Genomic DNA, 24,014 nt, shown 5'->3' with positions numbered 1-24,014 from the left:
ACGCCGTATTGGGTCCTAAAATTGTAGACGTTTTAGGACTGGTGGGAGAGGAGAAGTATGAACGAGATGGTAGGGGGGTGGTACAGTCCAGTAACAAACCAATAAAGACTCGACTGCTCTGTTATCATGCCACGGGAGTACAGGAACCGCACTGTACAGTACAGCCCAGTCTAAGCTTCCCTTTTCCCTTCAAGCCTCTCAAGCCCTTACAGGCTAGAGTTTTTTTTGTTTGTTTTGTTGTCGCTCTAATGTGCAGTACCTAGGGTAATCCTATGAACTTATATTAAAATATTTTGGTTCTCTGATATGTTAGGTTCAATTAATCGACAGTGTCTCTTCCTTTTTTTTGTTATTTTGCTTTAGAGTTGGGTATTTTGTGGCCCGGGAAATCTGCCCCCTCTGCCCCCCCCCCCCCCCCGCCACAACCCAAACCCACAATTTGTAGGCGGCCCTGGCTACTATTTAGCGGGTGGGCCCACAACTACTTCAAAAAAACTAGGTCTCGGTCTCGGCAATTTGAGTTTCTTCCCCCGTGGGATCAAAGTGTTCTTCAGGACTTCTTGGCGGCCGCTGTTAGGCCCTAGTCCGTGGGGCCAGGGAATCCCAGCTGGGGAACGCCAGTCGGAAGGGTGAAGAAATTCCCCGCCCCACCCCACCCTAACTAGATTCCCCCTCCACCGAGCACTCCACCCCCCCCCCCTCCCCCTCTCCCACGACAGCAGCTCCTCAATCAATAGACAGTGGCGGCTTTGGGATTAATTACATGCCCACTTTCCTCCTAACACCGTTTGCATACATTTGCGAAGTGCTGCCCAGCGACGAGACTAGACGGGGAGGGGGGGAATAAGGGTTCATTGGCAGGGAGGGGGGTAGGAGGTGTGGGCGCCCGTCGCTTGGCGGCGCCACAGTCGCGCCCGTTTTTACCGCCGCGCCGCAGGGGGGGAACTTTTTATTTCGCCCGCGCTATTGTTCTGTCTCCGGTCTGTGGCCCTCCGCCTCATTCTCGGTTATGCATTTAGCCGGGGAAAAGGGCCGTGGGTGGCTGCACACGAGGCGTTTCGATTTTCCTTTTTTTTTCCGAGGAAATAAAAACTTTATATAAAAGTAAATCTTAACGCATAAACTAAAAAAAAAAAAAAAAAAAAAAAAAACTTCTATTGAACATGGCAGCGGAATCGCCGTTTTCAAAAAGTTGACAATACTAGTTCCAATTGATTCCTCAGTAGTACGAAAGTAAACGGGAGGAAAAAAGAAATGATTGCGTCGTAGAGGGGGAGACGGAAAACTGCAAATGGAAGTTGGGTTATGTTACGAACATTTTTTGCATAATGCAATCGTTTCCTCATGACGTCGATTGGAAACTGTATCGTCCACGAAGAGTAATTTTTTTTTTTAAATTTTACTCTGAACCCGACTCGTACAACAGTATTGCGAGACCGGTAATGCAAACTGTCGCACTTGCCAATATGAAGTAAAGTCAAAGCGAAACGAATTCATGGCCACATTTTACTCTGTGAAAGCAAACTTTCGTTTCGCTGAGCCTATTTTGCTCAAGATTGTCATTGTATTTATCGTAGCACAGTTTAAATAATATGCTCTGCTTATCTCGGTGTTTGACAAGCAACAATGACAACGAGTGGCATTCAAACAATTAAAATCGCCGAGTAGGTTTAACGTATCACTGGCATAGAGGTCAGTAACTCGAAAAAAAAAACCCGGCTTGTGGCAACGTCCGCTACATTTCCTACTTGAAATAAATATCGTAGTTTGTCCCCGCCGAGTATCGAACATAGGACGGGAGGCGAAAAACGTGACCGACTACTCAACTACCCTTAGTGCCCGTGGATACATGAAGCTGACCTTCAGAGGAATTGTACGTAGGTATAGTTAACATATTTTTTTCAAGAAAAAGAGTTACATAATGTTTCAAAATTTGTGGTATATGTTAGTAAGTTATAGAACACAACAATATTCTGTTTCACGCTTATATTTCAGTACAGAGTGAATGGCGAACACTGTTGCCAGGTTAATACCACCCGGGTTGTAAATTTAAACGTTTTATTATGTGTACAATCGTTAATCATAATAAGTTTTAAATATTTTTTATATTATAAATTTTCTTGATTTTTCTAAGACAATAAAATAGTGTCTACTGGCAGTATTATTTCAGTTGTATCCATTCTGACAAAAAAATAATAATAAAATTCTAAACTTAAATTATTATTTCATATGAGAAAATATTTGTTACAAGTCAGTCACTATTGATAACAATCCATTCCAAGGAAGTATGTGCAATGGTGAAAAGAGCCAAAATTTCTTCAAATTAAATTATGTGAACAAAATGCTAACATAAATGGTTGAAACAAAAATGGTGTCTTTCAATTACATCTCCTTTGAAATAAAAAAAATAAATAAAAATTGAAAATTATTAGCGGATGCTCTAGATGAATTTTTTCCGCAGTTCTCATTTGAAATGTTACCTTACGAAATACAGTTTTTTTTTCTCGATAAATTACACAAATTTTCAATACATTTCGAAGTTGTGTCTGAAACTTTAGCGTTCTATGGCTTGCATCTAACAACAGAGCACACAGAAACGACAACGCTAATACCAGCAATCGTGTGTTGGAAAAAAGAAATCAAATGTACATTTAAAACACACACACTGTAATTGTAAGTATGAGATGCGCTACATGAAAGAAATAAATCACCATAAAATATACGCTCGGAACTTCACCCGGTGAATCACCAACAGCGCGCGGTACTAGCTCTGTCATGTATCGACGAGAGACAAGACAGAAAGAGACGGAACGACCAGGGGCCTATTCCACCAATAAACTTTGCAACTTTTCAATTTGCACTTTGCATATAACTGAAAAGTGCAAAGTAAATGTGTTCCACCAAAATTTTTAACCTCTTTGCATTCCTACAGCCAGTCTGCAAAGTCTTTGCATTGTTTTATTCATTGTTTACATTACTGTTGCCTAGTTTGTAGGTTATAGAGTGCATGATGAGTAAGAAAATAGAAGTTGTGCATAAAAAATTAGCAGTATTAGAACTTATAAAAGAAAAAAAAAGATATATTATTTGCAAGTTTCTCGAGTACAGTAACACAGAAACAAAAGGAGAAGGAATGGACTGACGTTCTTTTAAAATCACAATGAATACCATACTCAATCATGAAATTTATTCTTAATCTGTACACTTTCCTTACTGGAACTCTGTCATCTTCATCAGATTCATCACTGGAATGCAATATACTCCTCATAATTTTCCTCCTTTTACTGTTGTAGGTTATGTGTTTATGTTACTATGTTTTCATTTCTCTCAACCACATTAAATTAAATTAAATAATTACTTAGAAGCTAAATTTATAACAAACAACACTTTTAACCACCTCAAAAAAATTATTTAAATAAGATCACACAATAAAAAGTTAAACTGCAAAAGCAAAATAATATTTGCAAAACTTCTGAAAACTTTGCAAATATTTATAGATGAGTTATGCAGAGAGAGATTATTGTGGAACAGAAACACGTTCAAAACTGCAAAGTCTTTGCACTTTTCGCTTTGCACTTTTCAATTTTTGCTTTGCGAATTCTAATTTTTGTGGAACAGAAGTAAGAAAGAAAAATGCAAAGTGAAAAGTGAAAAGTTGCAAAGTTTATTGGTGGAATAGGCCCCAGGCTACTAATGAATTTAATGGATTTTTTGAAGTGACAACGTCTAATAAATCGATGAACGCCGGCTGCACGCACGAAAAAGTGTCCCGTTACGCACATTGTCCCGTTACGCTGTGTCCCGTTACGCTCATTTTACGCTTGCGCCGCATCTATCTCTCTTCCACTCAATTGTAACAACCAATGATTTGACTTTTTCGAGGCACATTAAACTTCAAACACTCCCATTCGTTTCCTACTTTTCCTATCATCGTCCTATCCTTAACAGAATAACACAGATTGGAAGAAGTTAAATAGCAAACATGTATAAAAGTTATAGTTAAAATAATCTGTTCGTTAAAGTAATAAACATATTTGAATTAATGAGTGCAAGTAAAAGTAAATTTTTTCAATTAAATTGTAGATTTCATTTCACTCCTTCTTTGTATCCATACAAAATAGTGATAATTCAATAAAAATGATTCAATTTTATTAATAAAAGTATGCAATCATTTCATCAATGTTTTGTTATGACGTTGTCACTTTAAACTATCGTCCGTAAACCGACTTTACAGACAACCAATTGTTTTTTTTCTTTTCATAAAGCAGCTTCCAGTCACGCGTATCCCACATCGCAACGACTGCTCGGACTCGCGACTGTCGACAGCGAACGCTGTCATCTTGGTTGGAAAACGTCGTCACGACATCCACGCTTCCCTTGCACTGCAGTCCGCAAGCCCGCGCACGCGATGCACTTCCTTCGACCGTCTCTTGGTCCGCTGGCGCTGAGATCCCGCAGCACAAGTGACGACGGTTGACCGAGGACTGCGCGTTAAATCTTTCGCTGGAAAGCGCAAAAACATTCGCCGCTTTAGTTCCGAGCATACGTTGTGCGTGTTTAAGGGCGTACGTCCCGTTCCTGGTCATTATTTTACAATATTACGTTCCACGCGGTTATTGAACTTGCCGACTTTCTGAGTGGCTGAACTTTCACTAAAGGAATATATACATCCATATATACTTTTTGCGTCATTACTTGGCAGAGTTGCATTTTAACGTTTTTTGTGCAGTATGGATAAGGATAATGAAATGGAATGAAACGGTTTTTTTTTAAAAAAAAAAAAGGTTTGAGGTCAATATAACTGGCTGCGATGTTAAATTTTTTTTTATTTCTTCCAGAAAAAAATAATTTTATCTAGCCCTTTAAATTCATCAGAATTTCTATGATTTTTCAAGGCTGAAAAAAAAAATTAAATGTTTTGATACCATATCACCCAGTGGCCACCAGCTTTACCATTAAACCCAAAAATGTTAATTTATATTTTCCATATGGGTTTTCCTATCCATACTGTAACCTACCATTGCGTTACCTCGCTCCATGCGCAAAATAAGAAAAGGTCGCGTTGTAGTACTTAGGTAGTGATGCTATTAGCTACGATACCACTAAACACATGACATGACCTAACAGATTCTTTGTGGTCATTATGCATTCATGTAGGGTATCACTCTTTGGCTGGCACTATAGGGCAGTTAGAGGCCACTTTAACTCCTGATTGGCCATGTGGTTCGACCGACGCAGAACCCCGGGTTATCAACTGTCCTAGTCTTCTTCTTGAAGATGGCGAATGCAATGTCCACCGAAACGCGAAAGCCTGCGAACCTCGTTAACTTCGGAGGTGATCTCAAGCTTTACGTCGATCGTATCAAGAAGTAGAATTTCGTGTGTCCCATTTTCTTGTGTCGCATTTAATCTACGTGGTGTTGCATGCACTGCATTTTCTCTGGAAGTTAGTGACGTCGATGAAATATTTTTTTTTGAGGGGGGGGGGGGGGGAGGACGTAAACCCAATGAAAAAAAAATGGGGATGGACGAGAGTCCACATATACGCTCAAATAACGCGCATATGGCTGTATTAAAATATATGTACGTAGACTAAAATACTCCTCTGCGACACCCTGCATGCAGGAATCGAAATTTTAAATGACGTATTTGAAATGAAATACAAACACTATTTTATACAGAATGTGTGTACACTTTATTTCGTTTCCCATAGCCCCGCCCGTGGGAAGGAAAGGGCAGGGGGGATGGGTTCGCGCGCGTCGTTTTATTTGCATATGTACAATCCCCATGTTTTTCGGCAACATACGCATAAGGCTTTAAACAAATATTCGCCGATAAAAACTTTCATCCCAAACGAAACAATTTTTTTTTTTTACCCTCACGGGAAAGGGATCGTTTCGGCCAGCGCGGGAGGTGTTTACATATTGAAAACTGGGTTTGTTGTCGGATTGGCGAAAGGGTTGGAAAGTGGGGGGTCGAGGTGTTGTTGACGATATTCTTTTGTTCCGACGCGCGCGCGCGCTTGCCCGCCCGCGCGACCGCAGCGCTGTGTCGCGGTAAGAAGTTTAACTATGAAAACAATTGAACTGTGCCATTGGGGCTCAACGGCTGGGTTTCCTCCAATGGGAGCCGACCCCCCCCCCCCCCACCCTGCCTTTTCCTTGTGATCAGGTCAGTGCCGGGAAGCGAATTTTCGGGTGTAGCGGCAATCGATTCCCACCGCTCCGCAGAATATTATTCCACCTTGGATCATAGAAGCGGGTGGGAAGGGGCTAAGGAGAGGTGGTTGTTAGCGCTGGCTGGGGTATCGGAGAAGAAAGGGGGACAGACGAGAGGGAAGAGGTTGCTGGAATCAACGGGATGGAACAAAAGAGTTGGGATGTTCAGGCCCCGCCACCCGTCTTGAGTGTGAGGATGGAATTTTATCAACGCAGAGAGATGACGATCCGCGAAGAGATCACGGCATAGACAAGAACAGTTAAATGATGAACAGTCTTGGCGCCGAACAGTGTGAGAACCCGGAAATTTTTGGGACACCGGAACACTTGGAAACTCCCAACAGTTGGACACCCTAACAATTGGAAACCCTAACAGAGGGACAGCAGACCACTTGGACACTACAACAGCTTGTCATGTGAACAAATGGACACTTGAACAGGTTGGAAACCCGAACAAATTCACAACGAACAGTCGAAAAATTGGACTTTTCGAACAGTTCGACTACCAAACACTTGGACACTCCAACAGATGGGAAACCGAACAATTGGCCTTTTCAACAATGGAAACTCGAACGATCGGAAAATCAAGACAGATACAAATCCCCGGAGATGGTAGAGGGCATTCGCTCGCACTGTCTCGCACTGTGTTCCGAGGGAAAGTGCTATTTATAGGACGCCCCCGTCGTTAGGACGTAAGGCCGAGTGCGCATGCGAGTCGCCGTGAAAATTTTTTTTCTTACTCACGCTGTACTATTACATGGTGATAGCACAGACATCTTCGTGTTTATTAAGATATCTGCTATGAATGTTTAGTAAATATTTCGCCTTATTACAACCATAAACTTTTCATCTGTGGAACTTTAATAATATTAATATTTTTTTTTCTTTCATCTGCATTGTTGTAATTTTCGTTAATTTTTTTTTACCGTTTATTTTTTTATTCTGACCATCTGTTTAATTTGTAAATTCAATTAATTTTATTCTAGTTCCTTACCGTATTGTTGTAACCAAAGGCCATGAAAGGATGTTATGAACCATATATATTGGGTATACACGTATCTCAGCCACACAGGAACAGGAAGTAACTTAAAAAAGTGTGATTTTTGGCGTTACTACGTGTAGGCTAAGGCCTGACGCCTGAACAATTAAAATTATTAAAAATATGAGTTTAGGGTATCGTCGGTTGTGTACATTAATGAAATTGTTACAACTAAATATCTTAACGAACTGTAAGTAATATTTACTTGGATTTAAAGCAGTTATGCCAAGTATAAGCCAATTTAAGAATTGCTTAGCTAGGGACGCCATAATTAAGCAGTGTCGCCATTGTTCAAGGCTTAAGCGGCCAGTATAAATTTGCTTACATGCTTATAAATACGTGAGATTTCTAGCCAAACAAACTATATTGTTGCAAAAGTTGATAAAACTGAACTTCAATTAGATTGTGTATATAACATAATATAAAGAGAAGTAATTCTACTTAGACACCCAGAAGTCCTACTTTTAAGATAATCGTACTCCCGCTGAACTAAAGCCGTGTAATTCTATTTAAAATAGAATTTAATTTGATATTAAACTCTCTAATTTTTAACTCACTTTGAAATCATTTGATTTATGAACGATATAAATTTTGAAACAACTACTGGACTTAATTAAATCACTTTTGAACTTTTGGGTGTGATCTGTGCCAACATACATCCTAAGACATTTGAACTGCAAATAATCTCCAGGAAAGATTTGTCACAATATAAATTAAGAATTTTTAAGTAAATTCATATTTTATTGTTGAGTATTAAAATTGTTATAACTCCACCAACCTTAAATTCTTATACACACTTGGAAAGGATGAATATATACATTTCTTATAATATTTTCAAACTTACAAAAGATTCCTAATTATATCGTTGAATAATATTGTTAATTTTCATATGTATCAAGAGTCAGGTTCAGGTTATGTATGTCAGTGTATGTTTATTATTGAAAGTGTTGCTGTGTTATGTTTACTATCTATGGTTCAAACTATTAAACTTCAGATTTTTCACCACTCTTTAAATAATCAATTTCCTATCCACATAATATACAAATTTCTTACTCCATAATTAAAATACTATATATTTCCATAGTAAACTACAGATTGGATTCGTCAGTTGTTACCGTCTACTATTGTTTATTTGTTAGAGCATTGTTTCTAAGGTTTTTATGCAATGTTATATTATTAAGTTTACGAAGGTATCAACAACACAGTACCTACACTTTTTTCCTCCACCCTGTATTGCCTTCTCTCCCTACTTCAACAATAAATTAAAGAAAGAGAGAGATAGAATTATTAGTGTAACAAAGGGAGGTGCAGAACAGAGGAAGTGGCGCCGCAACGTGTGGGGCTCGAAGAGAATCCCTAAGTAGACTACCTCTCCAAGGTAAAAACACAAGATGTCTGTTAATAAGACCTATGAATTGAGGAGTCGGTCAGAGCTCAGCAACAACCTGGAAGATCTCTCAGAACACGACAGTATACAGGAAGGATATGAGCCTGTATATCAACTGGTAATGGAGGTACAGCCTGAACCCAGCACACCAGAAAGAAATGAATGTCACAGAGAGAGTGGGACAGCTACAGCCACACCTACAGCTGCAGCTGAAGATGAGCAAGCAGTGAACATGACTCACACCACCACACCGACCGAGAACCTGCCGTCAACTGAGTGGTCTAGCATTATGTTGTTATTACAGAACGTGGCAACTATAACAAACCGGTTGGACGACAACGTGGCAGCTATCACCACCCGTTTGGACGCCAACGCTCTGGACAACGCACAGAACATGGCAGCTATCACCAACCGTTTGGATAACAACGCACAGAATGTGACGCAGCTTACTGAGAAGATTGACGGAGTCAGAGGTCAGCTGGACGCAAACCTTTGCGAGTTGAAGAGTGAACTCAACACCAGAATAGAGGTTCTAGATCATCAGCTGCAAACAGGCCTCAGTGACCTGGAGGGACGTTTGGATGCCAGATTACAGGAACAATGTCAGTCGGTGGGACAGCTGGCCAACCAGGTACTGACACAACAAGAAAGAGTTGAGAACTTGGAGTCACACACTACCTCCATGATTCGATCAATGGAACTGGTAAGAATAGAGGGGCGAGACCAGTCACAGCTACTCCAGCAGAGACTCGCACATATAGAGGAGACAGCAGTCACTCTGCAGTCACGAATGGAAACAGTAGAGTCAGGGGCAAGATCAGCCGCTGAACAAGCTGCTCAAGCATGCACCAGCTCACTACAAGAACAGAGGCAACTGAGAGGGGAGGAATTACATAATCGGATGACAACTGCCAACTCCTCCAGGACAGAGCTACCCAACCTACAGCCTACCGTGACTGCCAGTTACCCTTCACCACCAGCCCCAGTGGTTACCTCAAACGCCACACCACCTCATCAGACCCCATCTTGCAGTACTTCACATCTTGATCAGGTGGCTCTGATACATCACCCAGCCAAACATTGGGCTGAGGCTATGCCTACGTTCTCTGGCAAATCCTTAGAAAATCCAGTTAGGTTCCTCAACAAATTTGAGGAATATGCCCGAACCTTTGTACTAAGTGACAATGATAAATTGAAGTGTTTGAACGTAGCCCTTAAAAGTACTGCCTTTTTCTGGTGGGAGTTGCAAAGCCTGCACATCAAATCCTACGAACAATTCAAAGAAAAATTTAGATCCCAGTTTTGGAATCTAAAGGTACAAGGGAATTTGAGGGCCCAGCTACACTCCGACAGATTCGACAGTAGGAAAGGGAGCAGTCTGGAGGCGCACCTTTCATCAATGTATGAGCGCACCAGATATTTAGACATTACCATGTCAGACGATGAATTCATCGCAACCATGCTGACACAACTCCCTATCGCCTACCAAATACAAATGTCGGGACATACCTACAAAGATGTTACTGAGTTTAGGGACCATGTTCTGGCTGTAGACAAACTACAGAGATTACAGCGAGGTCAAGGTGCTAGAGAGGAATCTGAAAGAACACCTCACCAACCACCCAGTAAGAATGTGCCAGTGCACAATTACTGGCAGAACAGGACCAAACAGGACCAGCAGGCAAACGTGCACACCTTGACGTGGGAGAGTACAGTCAAGAGTGATGAGGACCACAACCAAGGGCATCTCGCTAAGAAACAAAAGGGCAAGTATACCCATAAGAATAGGCATAACAAGCCCTACAACAAGACTATCTGGTGGTCGAACAAACATGCCTGTAGTGATGGTGAGGATGGCCACCACGGCCAGCGCTTGGGTAAAACATCTGTTGAACGGCCCCCCAGGAAGGTCACGTACCCCCATCGTTATGCAGATTCAGATGGTGAGGCTGACTACCGTCACCAGAGTCAACGCCAATTTTACGCTGACTATACTAGGGGTAAACATGACTTCCGCCAGCCACATCTCAAGAACCCCGCCAGCCCAGACAGAAGCGGCAGACCACCGAGTCATCACAGCTCGTCTGGCGGCATACAAACTCATTTTGCATATCCACCACCCTCATTCTCATCACAAGAACAGTTCCAGCCACAACAAGGCTATTTTCAACGTAACGCACCAGTGAATCCTGTTGCTGCAGAGTTTCAGGCAGCAGTAAACAGGGCTGCTAATGGTCCAAGTAATTGGACAGGGCCTAACCCAGCAGGTTCAGCTGCCCAGCAGTGCAGCCAGAACAACCAGGATAGAGCGTTAAACTAGAACGGGTCAGGTTTGCATCGCCCCGAACTCATACCCGCTATCCAGAGCCTACATGTCACCCCTTATGAAGCTCTGTATCTGGATAGATCGGTGGCGATCGACCCGCTCTATATGCCCAAATTTGACAAAGAAACCGATTACGAAGAACTACCCACAGGCAGTGAGGTAGAACATCTGATCAACAGTCGCCTACAGTCTGAGGCACAAGCAAGGCAAAGAAGGAAGAAGGCTTCGAAAGTCAAGCAATTTAACATAGGAGAGCTCGTATTATGCAGGAGTGCAAGTGTGAGCAAGAAATGGGACAAAGTCACCAAGAAGTTGTTCTTGCTGTTCAAGGGACCCTATGTGGTCACAGACAGGATACATAACAACTGCTATGAGTTGGCAGACCCTGCCACCAACCACAGCATAGGCAGGTATAACCTAACCCAGCTAAGGGCCTACCACAAGCCTATGGTCCCACAGTAACAAGTGTTATTTGCTTGTGTCAGCTACTACAATAGTGTTTAATGGTTTTTTTTTCTTGGGGAATTAAGTAACAATATAAGTGCACATGTTACCTACACTGCGCAGTCCTATGTAATCAAGGAATTGCACATCAAGCACTGTAAGTGTGTGAAGCTAAATGTTTTGTGTCCAAGTCAGGACCTGTGCTAGCCAAGGTTGTACGGTATGCTGTATTTGTTAGTGTAAGGAAATGCACTAGTCTGGTTGCCTGATGAGCTTAAAACCAGTGTGTTGTCTCGTGACGGTCTAAGACAAAGGCTCTGCCGCACTGGGATTTGTTGTACAGCACTAACCTAGGGTTATTATGGTACCGTAATGTATGGCTATGGCATAACCTAAATGGGTATGAAGCTTCGGTGACACATGTGAGCAGGACTAGATGTCTACTAACAGTGTAATCATGTTGTTTACTCTGAAGAAAAAAAAAAAAAACCTACTGATCCACTATAGTGTGAGCTAACCAACCTAACAAGAGTGACTACTATGTGTTAATTTTTTTTCGCCGACCAGCTGTGTGACTCCTAAGCAGTACATGCACATTGCATACTACAAGCACAAGAACACTTGCAACTACTAAGCCATGCACACTCTAACTGCTAGTTACCTGCAGATATGATACTCCTTCTCGTAGCACTCTGAGCCTTAGCTTGTTGTTGGATCACCCACAAAGCTATCTTATTTATAAAAAAAAAAAAAAAATATATATATATTTAATAATATTTTGCAATTTAAAAAAAAAAGAGAAAAAAAAATTATGGAAGCTTGATATGAAGAAATTTGTGTGATTTATTTTGCTCTATCAGAATGAAGAAAAAAAAAAAACTGCACTGGAACTAATTTATTTTGGAATTTGATTTTATAAATTATGGGCACAAATTAATTTTATGAACTCCGAATATTATTTTGATGTGTAACACATAATTCGAAGCACTGTCATCTTGAGGATCACACTGTCACGCGAGTGACGTCACTGTTGTTCAGCAGCACATGATGATGTGATTGTCTTCTGAGTTGTTATCCACAGTAGCAAGGAACACTGGTGTTGCGAGAGAAAGTCCGCTCTTATGCTGCCCAGTTGTTGAAGGAAGTCACTGTAACAGAATTGTGACAAATGTATAAAAGTGCAAGAAATTTTTATATGTCAGGGTAAATAGGTGTAACACCTGACTGGAAGATCATGAACATTCTTGAAATGATATGAGACTCCGCATCAGCCAGTAGCTGACAGCCTACCTAACAAGACAACAGCATTCTGCAAGTAATCTACTGTGCAGCTGTGTCCAGAGTAAGATAGTGAGAGACTGTAAACCACCAGCTGAAAACCTCACCATACTCAAGAAAAAACACTGAAATTGTCCAAGACTGCATCTGAATTATTATTCATCTGTAGAACACTATGTAATAATTTTAGGCTTGGATAATAATAATATCTGTCAAGATATCATAAGAACTGATAAGGTTATGAAATATGTGTAACAAACTGTAAAATAATAATGACTGTTGCATCATAAGAAATGATGATATTCAATTATGTATAACTTTAATTATGTATATAATTTTTCAACTGGTTAATCTTGTGTGTAAATATTTTTCTTGTGTTATGTTATTTAATAATCTCTTAATATGTTGTAAGAAATTGTAATAATACTGATAATTGCATTAGTAGTCAACTAATTTACTCAGTAAATCACAGGTTAAATGCTGTGTTGAAACCATTGTAAATATGAATAATATTTTTTTTTGTGGAATAAAATTCCAATCATAATACTGTTATGTAGCAGTAAAATAGGCTGAATAGCAATTGTATGCTACATTATCATGATATCTAATGAGGATAATTACAAAAAAAAAAAAAAAAATGGTGTAAATCAACACTGATAATTATTGATATGGTAATTACAAGTTGTAAACAAAACCAGAAAACTAATATAAGGTTATACCACTGACAGACTAGTCAACCAATAAGTAAACTAGCAGTACAATTGTGTAAATATTGTGTTCCTATGATAATCCACAATTATAGCATTACTTTGATGTTGAATAATTAATAAGATTTTATCTTATTGTTGCAATGTATAGTATATTATTAATACGTCAATAATGACAACTAGAATTTATTTTCTTTAAACAATTTGCTATTTCTCGTAACGAATATAATTTTTTTTTGATTAAGTAATTAATTTTCGTAAAAGTGATTAAATCTTTCCTGGTTATTTACACCAATCCTACTGTGAGAGCGACTTCAAGCAGCAACCAGTCAGCACAGAACATTGTTATGTTTACTGTTAAAGTGAGTTATGGAAACGCGATATACTAGATACACACCTGTCGTGTGCATAGTGCGGAAATAACCACGAGTGTAGAACACGGAAATATACTTAGCGGTGCGATGACGGAGCTGGCCTTGCTCCTACTAGACATTAGGTTGACGCCACGTATGCTGACACAGCGGCGTCAGCATGAGACCTCCGTCTATTCCCCGTTGATACCATCCCTGGTCAAGGGCTGGGACAGCCCGCGGGCCACCTGGAGAGCCGAGCCCGGCACTGTAGCGGACATCGTCAGGACCCGCCACTGTCAGCCACTAGTTCTCACGAGCGCAGGTCACCCGACACGGTACATCCTGTTGCCGTGATCAGTAGCCGACACCCCCCTGCGGTGTCGTGGAGGTATCGTTATCGCCTGCCCAGGTGTGTGGCAGCACACCACGACGCTGTGGTGAATCCGGGAGAACCACTGAGTGTTAGTATTGGTGCACCTGACACTACCTAGCCGAGCACTACACTCAACTGTAGGTAAACCTACCAGTGCTATGTTCCTGCTTGATGTTCTTCACCATCCCAACACCCTATCAACAGCACGACTACGAGACGACGGAGTTTTCGCGCCATTTACGGAGCGCGAAGCAGCGAGGTGTCTACTGCGAGACGGCTGACACGAGACTGAACAGTCACGCCACGCCTCGGCCGCCGGTTGATCGCTGATTAGCGCGCCACCCAACCCCCACCTCCTTGCCAATTCTCAACCGTCGCTTCGAGTAACGGTCGCACCTGCTGTGTGTGAGAGAGACAGATGGGTTAATAATAAACCGGCGATCTTATGCTTTGTGCTCGCTTCGTTTTATGATTATCCCATGGGACAGCATCTGTACTATTACATGGTGATAGCACAGACATCTTCGTGTTTATTAAGATATCTGCTATGAATGTTTAGTAAATATTTCGCCTTATTACAACCATAAACTTTTCATCTGTGGAACTTTAATAATATTAATATTTTTTTTTCTTTCATCTGCATTGTTGTAATTTTCGTTAATTTTTTTTTACCGTTTATTTTTTTATTCTGACCATCTGTTTAATTTGTAAATTCAATTAATTTTATTCTAGTTCCTTACCGTATTGTTGTAACCAAAGGCCATGAAAGGATGTTATGAACCATATATATTGGGTATACACGTATCTCAGCCACACAGGAACAGGAAGTAACTTAAAAAAGTGTGATTTTTGGCGTTACTACGTGTAGGCTAAGGCCTGACGCCTGAACAATTAAAATTATTAAAAATATGAGTTTAGGGTATCGTCGGTTGTGTACATTAATGAAATTGTTACAACTAAATATCTTAACGAACTGTAAGTAATATTTACTTGGATTTAAAGCAGTTATGCCAAGTATAAGCCAATTTAAGAATTGCTTAGCTAGGGACGCCATAATTAAGCAGTGTCGCCATTGTTCAAGGCTTAAGCGGCCAGTATAAATTTGCTTACATGCTTATAAATACGTGAGATTTCTAGCCAAACAAACTATATTGTTGCAAAAGTTGATAAAACTGAACTTCAATTAGATTGTGTATATAACATAATATAAAGAGAAGTAATTCTACTTAGACACCCAGAAGTCCTACTTTTAAGATAATCGTACTCCCGCTGAACTAAAGCCGTGTAATTCTATTTAAAATAGAATTTAATTTGATATTAAACTCTCTAATTTTTAACTCACTTTGAAATCATTTGATTTATGAACGATATAAATTTTGAAACAACTACTGGACTTAATTAAATCACTTTTGAACTTTTGGGTGTGATCTGTGCCAACATACATCCTAAGACATTTGAACTGCAAATAATCTCCAGGAAAGATTTGTCACAATATAAATTAAGAATTTTTAAGTAAATTCATATTTTATTGTTGAGTATTAAAATTGTTATAACTCCACCAACCTTAAATTCTTATACACACTTGGAAAGGATGAATATATACATTTCTTATAATATTTTCAAACTTACAAAAGATTCCTAATTATATCGTTGAATAATATTGTTAATTTTCATATGTATCAAGAGTCAGGTTCAGGTTATGTATGTCAGTGTATGTTTATTATTGAAAGTGTTGCTGTGTTATGTTTACTATCTATGGTTCAAACTATTAAACTTCAGATTTTTCACCACTCTTTAAATAATCAATTTCCTATCCACATAATATACAAATTTCTTACTCCATAATTAAAATACTATATATTTCCATAGTAAACTACAGATTGGATTCGTCAGTTGTTACCGTCTACTATTGTTTATTTGTTAGAGCATTGTTTCTAAGGTTTTTATGCAATGTTATATTATTAAGTTTACGAAGGTATCAACAACACAGTACCTACACTTTTTTCCTCCACCCTGTACTGCCTTCTCTCCCTACTTCAACAATAAATTAAAGAAAGAGAGAGATAGAATTATTAGTGTAACAAAGGGAGGTGCAGAACAACGCGTTGGCACTCCTAGCAATAGACCATTCCAGGTTCTCTCGACGTTTTGGAATAGATTTCTGACAGTTATCGCAATAGACATCTGTACAAAATTCAACTTAAAAGTAACCTGTCTTACGCCTCTTAAAACTGGCACTACATTAGAAAAAGTAGTTTTTACATTAGGTATATAATGCCTTCGTCATTGGAATGAAACATTTTGCAAGGAAATTACCAAAGAAGCAGGGATTCATAACTTAAGTCATACGAGGCCCATGAAATCGATAAATCTTATATAAAGATCAGATGTCACGTCGTTTCACCCATGTGTGAGAAATAACTAGTCGGCAATTAGCAAAAGCGATCCAAGTGCCAAAACTACGAACAGAGGTAATATATGATGTTATAATATGTTCATAATAAATCGGTAAAATAACTATATTTTCCCTCAATTACTAAACTAAAGTAATTACGCATGTACACTATAGTAACACACCCACGAAAACACATATTATAGGGAGTACAGTACATTTATTCTCGATATTTGTGTTCTTGCACTTAGTTCATCGCTATTGCTAATCGCCGTCCAAATATCAGAGCCTATTTATTTTTTCGAAAATATTTTAGAACTATGAAATAACATAAAAGTCAGCATATCGCAAATATAATACAAGTTAAAAACCACCAGATGTCAGAGCTGTCTGCGAGCGCTGTGGTGGTCGTCCAATTTATTAATTATTATTATTATTTAGCTTACAGTAGTTTGACTTTTGTAGCTAGAAGCAAAATTATTTCTTAAAAACTAGTTGAAGTAGATCAAAGTTATTTTCACACCAACGCATTTCAATATCGTAGAGACTATACAAAATAATTCATGAGCTCATCATTCGTTTTTTTTTAAATGCCATGTATTCAAGCCCTGCCTGCCTTATTAGAAGATGGAAGTATTCAAAAACGGATTTTGTCGTAATAATTTCAGGAAGTCTTTTTTTTGTTTGTTTTATTACTGAGTTGCCACTGTTGAAGTTATGTCGTCATTAAATTCAAGGCTGGTTATTTAATGATAAATACGCTCATGTGATGAAAGTTAATTGTTTTATTTAAAAGTGCTTTCAAGAACCCCTTTAAAATATATCAACTCTATACAATAAAACATTACATTTATATGTAGTGTGGGTTTATTCACCGTTATAGTATGGAATAACTTTGATCTGATTTGAATGAAAGAAAGTTTATTGCCGTTCACTCAGACACATGTGGTTTACTTTATAGTTTGTACTTTTAAGTTTTGTATTAGGTCGATCATAGTATTTTATAATAAAATGTCACAAATAATGTCTGTGCTTTATCTTGTGGCGAGATTACCATGTCTTCTTTAGTGGCAAAGTATCGATTATAATTACATCATAAAAAATCAGTTCATAATATCCGGTAGTTTGTTGTGTTGTCGTTAATGTTTGTAAATATGTGAACCATTGCTTAATAGATGTTGTCCTTATAACACTTATCGTCAGTATGGACCATTGTTTTGTGTCGTACAGACCAACGATTCGCTGCTAGTCATAACAAGTCATTTAGTTTGTATTTAGTTTTCATATAAATTTTACATTTTCATATTTTAGTGTTCATACATAGTTACGTATCAATATGAATTGCGACCTGATATTTTTGCTAACTTCAATTACTGCTTGAGTAATTTTTGCAGTGCTTATTGGTTTTTATAATTATTAACTCTGTTATTCTATTATTGTGCTTTAAGGTAGTTTCTTACATTTACATTCTTATAGTTAAAATTAAAAATATATATGTGTAAGGATAGTCATTTCTTTTGCAAAACAATTGCATTGATTGTGTGACACTTTAAAAACTATTTTTGAGTTTTATAATAATTCAGCAAATGCACATTCATGAGAGGAAATATGTTTGTTTGGAATTAAAAGTTTATTTTTTTTATTATTGCTTACAATATTGTGTTCTTTCTCTTTTTCTCGCTTTTCGTTAGTTCATATGTGTATTTTTATTTGTTTTATATAAATATTCGTGCAAATGAATGTTCCAAATTTGCTGTCTTAAAACTGGTTTATTAAGTCTGCAAACAGAAATAGTCAACAGTTTTTAATAAACATGAATGATAAAATACCTTGCTTAGCTATGTTTATAGCTACCAAACAAGAATTCATAATCCTCGTGTGTGATGATATTTACTTGGACATTGTTTTGTTGAGATTTTTTTATGCTTACATAATACGCAATTGCCTCTTTTTTTCTATTTCGCTTTTAAATATTGAGCTACGGTTTATACGAGTGAAATAATTTATTCTACGTCGTTTTCACAACCGTATACATACTTTCTTTTTCTGTAGATATAACAGGTTGGATCAATTTTACGCTTTTCTGAAAGCATAATTGACACATATTTCAATATTATTTAGAAATTATTAAATACTGACAATCTGTTGCGTTCGTTTATACTTCACATACTACGTATATTAATATTGGCATAAATAACCCTAACCAGTTATTTGCATTCGTTTTTTTTTGTAATAAACAGCAACGAACTTCAGTTGTAAAAATTTTGTGCAAACAGCATAGCCAAACGTTATTCGTTATTTCAGGAAAAATTTAGCTAACAAATCTACTATATTTATTCATGTTAGATATTATTACGACTATTATTTACTTAAATTTTTGTTGAATGGTTTGAAAATTTTTTAAATGTATTTAAGTTTGCAGAAGCATCGATACTAAATTTTATTAATCGTTGAACCCAGAGGGGGGGGGGGGGGGAGGGGGAGAGAGAGAGAGAGAGAGAGAGAGAGAGAGAGAGAGAAAGAGTTCGTGTGTGTATGTGTGGTGTACCCACTAGTATTTCGCACTTACAAAAAAGTTTAAAAAATTTCAATTATGTTTCGCTAAATCTATAAATTCAAGAGATTTTGTTACGTTTTCTAAAGTTATAAGTCCCTTTCCTTTACATGGACCGGAAATTTGAAAAAAAACAAAAAAAAACAGCGTATCGTTTAGAAACATAAAATAAAATCTGGTAATCATTTTTTTTTTAATTCAACTGAATCGTACTGTCATAATTTCATAATTTCTAAAAAAAATTTAAAAAAATAACAGGTCCGAAACTGTCGATGCTACAGTTTTCACGAACTTGAACCACCAGAATGCAGTAGAAAGTGGCGAGGCTTGTAATTCTGATTTATGTACATACTTAACACCCTTCCATTCAGCAAGTCGGTGTTGATAATTCTCGCACCTACAGTTTCGAATCAGTCATCGTGGGATTGAAAGGACGTTTATAGTCAAATGGTCGCGTTAACTGGGGCCGTATCTGTGACTGAATTGCGATTGAGCTGCGTTTCTCAAGCCACAATGCACGAGAAGATAATATATTTCAGTTTTAATGTAAATCATAATCATTGTTAAAGCTTTTCCCCAGTCAAAGTAATGCAGTTACCAGGTGCCCCTTTAATACAGGAAAGCTATATAGGGAACGGTTTACAAATAAGTTTTAACTATTGGAAGTACTGGGACAACACAAAGCATAACTGCCCGCGTGAGAATCCGGACCCAGTATCGTATACTGTTACGTATAGTTACTGTTACTAATACAGTTATTTTCATGTTAACGTATAAATTTACTAATATCTGTAATTTTTTTTACATTAATATTTCTGTTCCATTCATAAAAAAAATTGTGCCGTATTAAAATTGTGATCAAAAAATATCTAATATTTTGATTGATGTTTAGATGCGTTGATAGTGAAAATGTTCCGTCGCGTACCAATAATTGTAAAACAGTCAAGGGCTGAATCTAGGCTGTAAATAAATGAATACATACATTTTCTGGTAGAGGGCAGCTGCCGTCGCATTTGCACCTCTTGTACCGTTATGTCGACGGGTGCCAGGTTTTTTTTCCCAGGTCCCCCCCCCCCCCTTTTTTTTCTTAACTACACGCTCCAGCCAGAAAACGTCTCACGGGAGGCGTGGCGAGGCGAAAGTTTGCAGATAATTACCGACGGCAGTGACAGCAGGCGGTGCCCATGAGGGGGTGGGTGGTAATTAGGGGTGTCTGAAGTGTGGATGAGGGTTGGAAACGCCTGGTGAGCCTGGAAGACCTTTAAAAAAAAAATACCGCGGAGAAAAACTAAAGCTAAGCCGTATGGGTTTTTGAAAGTTGCTGCGATATTTTGAAAATCCGCTGTGTTCGTCGGTCAGTGCACCAGCAGTATTTTTTTTTTTTTATTTGCTATATCACGCAGATGAGATGTAGACTAGGAGGGAAATGATACGTTAAAATGTGTTTTTTGATTGGCTTAGTTAACTACCCCGCTTGCATGCTGTTATAAAGCTTAACTATGACAAACATTACTTTACAAACCGTCACACACATCTATACCGTAGCCGGGATACCAACCCAGAATCCCTAGACCCTAAATTGACATTTATTGTTACTTCGCCACGTAGGTGGGTGAAGCTTACAGGCACACGCCAGTAATGCCTAGTCTTGTGTTAATTGGGTGAAACTGTAGATGAATACTAAAAAAAGTCACAAGAGTATTTAACACTACTTCTAAATATTCCACGAAATTTATTTATAAGGTACTAGTTCCATCTTTAAATGCTTAGAAAACGGAAATAAGAAACCAGGGGGTGACTCCAGTTGACGCATTTTTCACAGAATCACGCAACAAGTGGTTACAGCATACAGTACTTACACTCTTTTATTTTACCTAGTATCCCACGGCGGACTCAACTGACGTTTGCAACTTCCGTAATCTGGTAAATATTTTTTTTTTCACGTACTTAAGTATCTTTTTCATACGCCATACGGATATTTTTTTATTTTGTCGTCGTTACTATTATTTAAGTTATATATTGTGAAATTTAACACGATACCTCCCTTGCATTGTTTGTTCTGTCACAAATATTTTCAACAGATGTTCACTAAGTGTAATATATTTTGGTATGTGAAAAGTTACGTTAAGTGCTGCAATTATTACTTGCGTAGCTTTTTACATCCATTATGTTACAATTAGTGAATATGTTGAAAATGCATGTGACAGAACAACAGATGAGAGTGAGGTATCCTTTTAAAATGTCAGAAATGGCTATAAAATTAGAGAAATGAGAAAATGTAAAAAAAATTTATCATAATGGATATTGAGACTGAGCCTTTAAGTGGAATATATCTAAGACATTTTAAAAATCAGCTGAAGTGTAAAAAAAAACAGTACAAATTAAATTATTTTCGTTAGTACTGATTTTGGAAAAGTTTCGTTTGTCCGCGCAACACGCGAAAAGTATACCGGAAACGTGCCACGAGTGACAGTGTTGTCGACGGGAGTCGAACTCGCAACCTCCCGGAAGCCGCGACTCCGCAAAAAGACGTCGGTTTGGGGCGTCAAGACGCCGCCGACGTCGTCGCAACGCGCGCGCGCCTGAGGAGGAGGGGAGAAGGAAGGCTCAGAGAGAGCAGACGAGTCTTCAAGTAAACGGGCTGGCGTGTAGAGCCAGCTATTATGTCGCCCTTGAGGGCATTACATTTATAACTCCCCCGTTTTTCTGCATTCCTTTCCTCTTCGACCCTCTTCTCCTCCCATCATCCCACTGTGCTTCTCACCGACGCCCCTACCATCTTCTTCCCCATCGCTCTACCTCCCCTTCCAGCCGTCTCTCTCGCTCCAGGTGGCTTTACCCGTCCCGCACAGGGGTGTCCACAAGTCCGCTGTCCCGCCGGACCGCGCAGTCTTCGGACGGGGTCGTTACCCGTTACCACAACGCAGACATACCATAACACCGAATGTCAAAATTGACCACTACGCCGACAGCTAGAAAACTGCTGTGTACCACAACGCCGAAATAACAACTGAATGAATTTGTGTGTGTTTCTTAAATGTACCTTAACGCCGAAATACCACAATCAAACCTAACCTTACCTAACCTAACCTAGCGTAGCGTAATATAACCTAACCTAACTTAACCTAGCCTATCCTAGCCTAGCCTAGCCTAACCTAGTCTAACCTAACCTAGTCTAACCTAACCTAGTCTAACCTAACCTAGTCTAACCTAACCTAACCTTTGTGGCTGTCCTGCAATGACATTTTTCGGCGTTGTGGTACACAGCAGTTTTGGACTTGTCGGCGTTGTGGTCAATTTGGCATTTCGGCGTTGTGGTATTTCGGCGTTGTGGTACACAGCAGTTTTGTACTTGTCGGCGTTGTGGTCAATTTGGCATTTCGGCGTTGTGGTGCGTCCCCCTTCGGACGCACTATTAGTAGGGACAGGCATTTCTCGCGAATAAAGCTGAACGTTTGTTAGACTGCAACAAGGCATGCGCGCACCAGCGGTTTCTTTCTTGTTTTTGGAAACAATTAGTTGCCTTATTCGGTTGAGCCTTTCGGGACGCTATTTCTTCCGTAATGAATTACTGTGATTGGTGTTTTAACAATCATCATGCACCTGAAAGAAGCTCGCCCAATCACGAAACACAGACGATGCTACAAAGTTTAACTTTAAGCTAGTCTCTGAATCTTTTCGCGAAACATGCACGGCCCTAACTATTAGTACAGACCCTGAAAAATTCCCGATTTCTTTTCAAGGTTGGCTGGAATTTAAATGCGTTTAACTTTTTGCTGCTGTCAATGATTGGACCAGAGTTTGTCTGAAGGAATCTTGAGCCAACGAACAACCCTCAGCGAAAGAAGCATCATAGAGGTCACTGGAACCGCGAAATTTCCAGTCCCTAATCATTGCTTATCGCAGTCTGTGTACAGTCTTGCCATTGGAAAATTGTGCCTCAAACTACAGGATTTTGTTATTCCAGGTAAATGTACCTTCGTAGAATCTACGCCGTATTTCGACTTCCGATTTATCTGTTCCGTCGTGCGTGTGTGTGTGTGGTTTGTATACAGCTTTAAAGTTAAGGCTGAAAAACATTTTTACTCTAAACTAATAATAGAGAAATATTATTTAAAAGTAACACCGAGCGTTTGAATAATGTTTAATTGAATTATGTTATACTACCACGGCGACTTTTGTCGCTGTAGCAAAATTATTTTATTGATATTACTGAATTCACAACTACTTTTTCCACATTATTTGTGAACTGTTACGACGATCCCTGAATGATTCTTTACCAATCTTCTTCGCAGATTTAAGGCGAAGACTATCAACAGTGTCCACGTGATACAAACTTAGTTGATGACCTTATACTCAGACATTTCATTACAATAGTGTCTCCAACTTGTCTCAAAGGCTTATTAGTAGAGAACTGCAAAATTCGCGGATTCATTCGGTGATAGGCTAGAATTCAAACACATATACCTCTTAGATAATTTTGCTATTGGCTTACTGTTCATCTGGGCGAATCTCATCCAGTTATAAACCCTCAAACAAAGAAGGATCGAATCACAGACGAACCAGCTGAGACGACTTACTAGTCGGCAGCCAATGAACTTGCGTTATTTGCCCGAGTGTACAGGGGTATGTGCAGTCTATCCTGAAGGTCATCGAAACCGCGAATTTTGCAGGTCTCTACTTATTAGGCGTAGTACATTGTGGTGAAAGCTCTAATTGTTTTTTTTATCGTCTTATTACCGACACCACCCGCCTTATTTTTTAACATGCTTTATATGAGATGTCTTAAATTTTCTACCACAAATGGCTATTATTTAGGACAGAGTGACTATGAAAACGAAAGAAGAGAGCACCCCACGCTATTTGGTTTAAAATGAATTGTTTGTTTATTACTTGATTCTTATTTGTAGCTTATTGAAAAAATTACGTTATACAGAGCTGTA

The 24,014-nt window shown here is 38.8% G+C and overlaps 1 protein-coding gene and 1 long non-coding RNA gene across 5 annotated transcripts in view; one reads left to right on the top strand and one right to left on the bottom strand.

Moving 5' to 3' along the window:
• LOC134534802 (LIM/homeobox protein Lhx2-like) overlaps positions 1–24,014 on the top strand; it is an 818,703-nt gene that overhangs the window by 622,727 nt on the left and 171,962 nt on the right. The window lies entirely within an intron of this gene.
• On the bottom strand, positions 12,295–16,186 carry LOC134534792 (uncharacterized). Its single transcript, XR_010075540.1, has 2 exons — positions 14,277–16,186; positions 12,295–14,184 (listed from the first exon to the last, which is right to left on the bottom strand). It is a non-coding gene; the product is annotated as an uncharacterized LOC134534792 (long non-coding RNA).

The sequence above is a fragment of the Bacillus rossius genome, chromosome 8 (genome assembly GCF_032445375.1).
Source record: "Bacillus rossius redtenbacheri isolate Brsri chromosome 8, Brsri_v3, whole genome shotgun sequence".
Lineage (NCBI taxonomy): Eukaryota > Metazoa > Arthropoda > Insecta > Phasmatodea > Bacillidae > Bacillus > Bacillus rossius.
This window is presented reverse-complemented; position numbering and strand designations above follow the sequence as displayed.